Here is an 8,072-nt window from a genome sequence, read left to right on the forward strand (position 1 = left end):
ATTTTTCTGGACACTAATAGCCTCTCTTTCACTCTTTCTGTGTTCTTCTGAAAATCCCAACTGGGTATCGATTATTTGAAACAAACGTGTTTATATCTAAGAGAATGCATGAAATATCGCCACCTACCAGGCTTAACTACCAATTTAGTCCCACTCCCAAAGATGGATTTCCAGCTGCCTCCGGAGTTAACACAGTGACACATGTCATAGCAAAAACCAAGTGAATGCATTTTACATTGCCATCTCTTTGAATGTGCATTTTTGCACAAAGAGGGTTAAAATATCCAGCAATAATTCCCACAAAGTTAAGTCATCATAGACTGTACCAAGCCACCAACTTGTGATCGATCTATCTACATGACCATAACGTTTGAGTTCCTACATCAAAACTTGAGTCTGAGTCTGGGTCTGTATCAAAATCCACAACCAATGTCCTTCAGATGCTTCCTATAAATATAATTTATTGATTATTGTGAACATTTAGGGTTAATAAAAGCCTGAATGGATCTGATTTAAACACATTATTCCTCCTAGTCCTTCAGTCAAGGCAGGGTTGGCATTCAACTGACACATGATACACCAGGGTGAAAAGAATCTGAGCTACAGTATGCTGGGGTGAATCCAGGCTAACTCTGCTGGACTGAGTGAAAATAATCTGGATTTACTCCCATGTTACTGACAGTAGAATCTGAGACAAGCTGGGAAGATTTAGGAAAAACCGAGTATATTTTGCAGACCATTGTTTTCTCTTGAAGACTTACTTGGAATTACTGTCAAGTGAGTTCCAGCCCCAAAAATGAGTTTCCCAAAAGCGCCGCTACCAGTGTCACACTATGAGCAAACACTTTACAGAAACCGTCAGCTCCCTCTCTGAGTACTCCACACACAGCTGGAGTTTCTCTCTGCCTTTCCCCACTTTTTCTTTTATTTGTTATGTACTGTGTGTAGTTTCCAGAGGCCCCAGCTGTGCCAGATACATCACGTGTTGAGAGACAGTTCCCTGCCCCAAAATCTTACAATCTAAACCGACAAGGCAAACAAAGAGTAGAAGGGGAAACTGAGATATAGGGAGATTAAGGCTGGAATTTTCAGAAGCGCCTCAGGGAGGTGAAATTGAATGGGGATTGAGTGCCTAACTCCTTTAGGCTTCTTTGAAAATTCCAAACAAAATAACTCACCCAAGATCATAGAACCCAGAACTTCTGGGTCCCAATCCAGCATCCTGGCAGCTACACCACACAGACAAAGAAAAGCAAAAAGGAAGGATGATGCAGAAATGAGTCACCAAGATATTAAGGGCCAGTTTCTTAAAAGTATTTGGGTACCGAAATACCATTCAAATCAGTGGGAATTAGGCACTTAAATACGTTTAAAATCTAGCCGTAAGTGATTTGCCCAAGGTCTCACAGGCAGTCTGTAGGAGGGTCAGAAATGTAATCCAGATCTCTGCCGTAATCACAAAACCAACCCTCCTTTCTAATCCTGAAATATACCAGTCACTCTAACACCATGTGAACTTGATGGCACTGAATTCCCCATCCGAAATTTGCATCCCGGGAAAGAATGTTTCCTTTTCTCAGTTTTTAATTTGCTAAATTGAGTCTTAAAAGGGAAGAGAGATTATCACACACAAATCAGGTCAATAAATTCCCTTCTGGCCATGTCAGTGTATGGTATTTGGGTTTAAAAGGCAGCACATATTGATTGTAAAAAATTCTAAAATGGGTTGTAATTTTTCATTTGAAATGTTTTTTTTTCCCAAGAAAAAACCATCCCCCTCATCCATTTTTTTTTCTTTTTTGTCAAAATGGAAACGTCTGTGGGAAAGGTCCAATTTCAATGAAGTTTTTCAGGTTTATGTAAAAAAACTGAAAATCAAAATAACAAATCCTGCTTTTAGGTTAAGACTTGGGGAAAACATCAGATTTTACCTGCTTTTTTGTTTGTTTGTTTTGTCTTTTTTGACCAAACCTGAAATCTTTTGAAGAAAATTTTTGTTTAAAACATCATAACAAAAACACATTTTCTGACTCACTCGGCTTACTTCCATTTGGGATATTTGATCCTTGAAATCAGGTTCAGTGAGCACGTTTCAATCATGATAAATTTCTTATCCCCTGTCATTACTGATAAAATAAATTGTTAATTCAGTAATGATACTTACTGGGTTTAACATTTAACCTGGTTCCACTTCCAAATATCAACTTCTCTGCATTGTTGTACACACAGTGATGTTAGCCCCAACAAAAACCAGCTCTCCTTCATTTCCTGTCTTTTGTTTATTGCCTTCATGTATACCTAGTAGTAGCTGCATCTTCACTTACATTCCATTTCCATTTTATATCTGACATTTGCCACCAAATTCCCTTGAAACATTCAGATATACATTTTCAGAGGAGCCCAAGGGAATAAGGTGCTCCTCTCCCAACAAACTGCAGTACTTTTGTGTCTTACTCTCTTGGATACCTTTGAAAATTGCAACTCAGACACCACCATTCAATCTCTTTCTGTTGCAGAAAGCTAGTTGTAAAGCAAAGGAATGAAGAATTTTTCAAGTGCTCAAATCGAGTGCATGAGATTGAGGGCAAGAAATGAAACTATGCCTAAGAGAATTGGACAGATTTTTTACTTTAAATTTCAATTGGCATTGGGCATCATAATCTCTAAGGGATTGTCTACATAAACACTCAGTTCACAGCAAGCTGGGGGGTAAATCTTCGCCTGCTGCTGAGAATTACATTGCACCCTAAGCCAGGCTCTGACTCAAATTTGAGCCTACAGCCCCCTTCTGTCCACACCACGGTGTCCAGATAGCAAGTGTGAAAAATCGGGACGGGGGTGGGGAGTAATATGCTCTTTTATAAGAAAAATCCCCGAATATCGGGACGTCAAGGAACAATGGTTTCAAGTCGCAGTGGGGGAGGTCTAAGTTGGATATCAGGAAAACTTTTTCACTAGGAGGGTGGTGAAGCACTGGAATGGGTTACCTAGGCAGGGGGTGAAATCTCCATCTTCAGAGGTTTTTAAGATGCAGCCTGACAAAGCCCTGGCTGGGATGATTTAGCTGAGGTTAGTCCTGCTTTGAGCAGGGGGTTGGACTAGATACCTCCTGAGATCCCTTCCAACTCTAATATTCTATGACTCCATGATCTGCTCACCCTAGTCCACACACAAATCAGTCTGACTCAGGTCAGCAAGCTTAGGTGAGTGGAATAAAGACATGCCTGAAGGGTGTAGTGTGTTCCTGAGTCCATATGTTGCACGGCTCTCTGCTCACTCTAGCTGTCTCCCCCCAGCCTCACGGTTATTTTTAGCAGTGTAGCACCCTGCTGTGTGTTAGTGCAGGATACATTTACCTCCCGGGTTTGTCGCAAAATAAGTGTTTGTGCAGACAAGCCCTTAGTTTTCAGTCCACCCATCCTTCCATCAGTCCCCGTCCTGCCCTCTGCAATAGATTCTAATCAAAGAAATTCTACATTCAATAATCAGGATACTCACTGGGTTCCACATTTAACCGGGTGCCCCTTCCAAATATCTGCTTGTTTGCATTACTATACACACAGTGATACAAGGCCCAACAAAAAACAGCTGTACTTAACTTCCTTTACTTTGTTTATTGCATTTGTATAGTCTCATCTTCACTTACAACCCAGTCCTATTTTATGCTCTTTTTCCCCCTACGAAATGTTGAATTGAAACATTCATACCAGCATTTTCAAAGGGACCCAAGAGAACCGTGTCCTCAACCCCTATCAAAATGCCATGAAAGTTTTGTGCCTGAGAGCCAGAATTTTAAAGGTGTTTAGGCCCCTAGTGGGTTTTCAACACCATCCAGGCACCTAATACCCATTGAACTCATGACTTTTAGGCATCTAGGTGCTTTGAAAATCCCACTAAACCTTTATAGTTCTTTAAAAATCTGACCCTTAGAGAACTTTGAAAATTCCAGCCTTAGATTGCCATCCTTCAAACTCTTTCTATAATCAGACTGATGTAATGGGAGGCCATGAAGACTTCCTAAATGCTTGAATCTAGTGTGTGAGTTTTAGGGAGAAATATTCAAAGCTTCCTAGAAGATTTGGGCACACATCTCACATTAATCTCAATGGGAACTGGGCATACAAATCCCTTATCTTTTGATCTATCTATCCTTCTCTCTCAATCTCTGAATAATATGAAGTTCTCATATCTCAGTGGTGCAAGCTCATACATTTCCAGGAGTCTTTCACGATAAAAATGCCAGGCTCACGTATTATTGCATTGCCATTCTACATTGCCCGGCCCATCCATAGCATTGCTAACTAGCCGCTGCCCTCAATAACTGAAATGCATAACTGTCAGATATCTTACTTGGTTTAATAAGAAGCTTCGATCCAGTCCCAAAGGTGACTGCATAGCCATCACCTTTCACACCGTGCTCATCAGTATAACAAAAACATGCTCAGCGCCTCCATCCACACCCATTGACTTCCATCCCTGACAAGTCCCATCTTTTGTCTTCATAATTAAAATGCACGGTATTTTCTGTGTGTGTCAAATGTGTGTGTTCCTTTCCCCCGTTAAATCCTTGTTTTCAAACCCCTTTGGGACCATATTAAGTAAACTGGGAGAGTAACTGCCTATCTAGCAATGTCCCTCCAAAAATCCCAGCTGGGTATCGGTTATTTGAATCAAACACTTTTACATTTAAAAGATGTTCTAAGATATCATCACCTGCCAGGCTTCACTATTAATTTAGTCCTACTCCCAAAGATGAATTTCCAGCTACTTCCCCAGTTAAGTCAGTGATACATGCAATAATAAAAACCAAATGAATTCAATTCACATTCCCATCTCTTTCGATGGATGTCTCTTTGCACATATATGGGTAAAACACCTAGTAATAATTCCCACAAAGAGAAGTAATCAGAGGGTGTCCCAAGTGTGTAACTTGTGGTCTGTCTGTCTGTCTGTCTGTTTCTCTCTGTCTGTCTTCTTCCACTGGCACTCATCACCATGCTATCTGGGAGCATAGATATTCATACCAAGACCACATCCCCAGCTTGTGTAAATCAGCATAGTTCCATCAGAGTCAATGGGGCCACAGCCTTATCTGGTGTAAATAAGCATCACTCCATTGACATCAATAAAGCAATATTGACTTACTCCAGTTAAGGATCTGTGCCCGTATCCATACATTGATGTCATTCCCTCTGCCAGCCAAGAGAGAGGTCAAATTTTTTCTATCAAAACTCTTTTTTCAATAACAAATGCCTGTACTGATTAAGAATCAGAATTTTAAAGGCATTTAAACACACACACAATCACAGAGATACCACCTTTCAAAGGTATTTTCAAAATACCTTTGAAAATCTGGCACTAAATGGATATTTCTGCAGAAAATGTTTTCATAGGTTTTTGTCCAAGAACTGAAAACAGGTTACCAAAAAGCAGGGGAGGGTTAAAATATTTTGGGGGAATATTTTTTACAATAGCCTGATAAACTGTGATGAAAATGAAAAAAAAAAACCATTGTCATATTTTTGGGGTGATATGAGGGTAAGAAATCATTTCACAGCCATGTCTAAAGGTTCTATTCCCCTGGAACATTAGTCACATTCAAACAGAAAAATAGAATAGAATAGTTTCAGCCAATCTCTATAAAAAGTTCTCATATTATTATTATTATTTCTTATTGCTGTTTCACTTACTTGGATTTATTATTAGGCGTGTTACCTTCCCAAAGTAAATTGTGTTCCCTCCACCACCATCACAGTCATTGAGATCTTACAAAAACTTGAGCCTAGTTGATATCTGACTCTCTCTCTGTACCCTGATATGGCTAGGACCCTACATTTCAGACACTCCATTTTGAGATTATTGGCCGGTATATTTTGTAGATAGCAACTTCTTTCAGACTTACTTGGATTCACTCTCAGCCTTGTCCCTCTTCCAAATATGTATTTATAGTTGCTAATCCCAGCAGTACACTGTAATCCAGAGCTTTACAAAAACTGCTCATGCTCAACTTGCTCCGAGATGCTCTTTGCCTGCTCTTTGCCTACACAGTCCAGGATTCTCACTGCATTTCTAATTGCATTAGGAGCAAACATGAACGATCCGTAGGATTAATAACAACGTGTCTCTATCTTGTATACTTATGTGGCCTTCGTTTCTATGGTAGTGAGCACCTCACAGTCATTAATGTGCTTATCCTAAAGACACAGATAAGCATCTAGTGGGATTTGCAAAAGTGCCTAAACAGATTAGGTGCCTAATTCCCTTCCAAGTTGATATGAACCTGAGTGTATCTTCTGTGTCCAGTGAGGATATGAAACCATTTCCCAGGCAAATAAATGGCAATGGGTGAAATAGGTTTAGAAGACCAAGTGGAATATGTAGGAACAAACCACTCTCATTCCAAAACCCCAGCTGGTGTAAATCAGCATAGCGACATTGAAGTCAATGGGGATAGATACCCAGGTGACATAAATTGGTGTAGCTCCATTAATTCAATGGATCAGATCCCGTCTGGTGTAAATGTAGTTTAATTGAATAATCAGCGGTACCAAATCGCCAGCGGATATAATTCAGCATAACTCCATTAAATCTAACAAGGCCAAATCCCCCAGTGCAGCTCCATTGAAATCATAGGAACTAAGCACATTGCACCCCAAGAGGATCTGTCACATTGATATTTTTATACAGAGCTTTGTTCATTGCACTTACTTGGATATACAGACAACCTGGTCCCCTTTCCAAATGTGAACTTCCCAGAACTGCCACCGGTGTTACACTGCAATCAAGTGCTTTACAAAAACCAGTGGTGGTAACCCTCCCTCAAGGTGCTGTTTGAACCTGAGCAATGTGGACAGAGTTTCTGCACCTTTCTCTCCAATGATCTAGACCAGAAAGGCATTTTTTAAAGATTCCCATGCAAATAGTTCAAGACAATGGAGACATGCCAATATACACCAGCTAAAGATTTGCCAATAACTCAGAAAAGGACTTTATCATTCCAGTATATGATTGTGGGGATTTGATTTTTATCCCAATTCCTGCAGAAAGCCAATAATCTACCATGGAAATGGGGAGCCAGTGTAAAACCCCAAGATGAACAGAAAGATGAGTATTCAAGGACAAACTCCACTTGTGTATCTTCTCATTCATCCATCAATCTAGGTATTTATATAGATTTAATTCCCATGATATCTGGCCACTTCTTTCTGTCTTTCTTTGTCTCTCTTCCAGATACAGCATGTAAATAACTATTATTTACTGGATATCATCATTCACTTACTTGATTCACACCAATTCTCTATTTCAAATGACTCATGCAGTGATATTAGGTGTAAATGCAGACTGTGAGTTATTTTCAGACAAATATGTTTCTTCCAATGGGATTTTGTATTCTCCACTTACTTGGATTTACTCTTAGGTGTGTCCCCTTCCCGAAGGTAACTATATAGCCACCAGCTGTACTACCACTGCCATAAAAAGCTTTACAAAAATATCATCAGATTAGATGATGGCGAACTTTGAATCCTCCTTGCCTATCAAAAGAGCACATCTCACTTGAGAATTGATTCAAGAACAAACCAAAGACAGAGGGGGAAGAGAGCCAGATGGCTGTTTATGAAGGGGAGAATGAGAGATCTACAGGGATTTATTCTCAAATATGCCCATCTCCGAATGTGAATTTAGAGAGACTGTCATCCGGACACTGTATGTAAAAACATTTACAGAACCTGCTCTGTGGCTGCCCGCTCCGTTTGGTTTTATAATTTTTACACACCATTCCAGAATTTCTCTCCTACTATTCTACAGTGGTTTAATTGTGAAAGTAGTAAGGCATTTTTGCTCCATCCACTTACTTGCATTTACTGTTAAACGTGTCCCCTGCCCGAAGTTCAGTTTATAATTGCTGCCAGTGTTATCACTGTCATCAAAAGCTTTACAAAAACTTGAGCACCTAAGATCTTTAGCAATCTCTGAATTTTCTATGCCTCTGCAAGGATAATTTATCTCATTCCAGTCTTAGTGCATGAACATGTAGATAGAGTGACTGACTGACTGAATTACTTACTGGGATT

This window comes from Emydura macquarii, unplaced genomic scaffold (assembly GCF_026122565.2).
Source record: "Emydura macquarii macquarii isolate MOO-44397 ecotype Brisbane River unplaced genomic scaffold, CSIRO-AGI_Emac_v2 contig_2506, whole genome shotgun sequence".
Classification (NCBI taxonomy): Eukaryota; Metazoa; Chordata; order Testudines; family Chelidae; genus Emydura; species Emydura macquarii.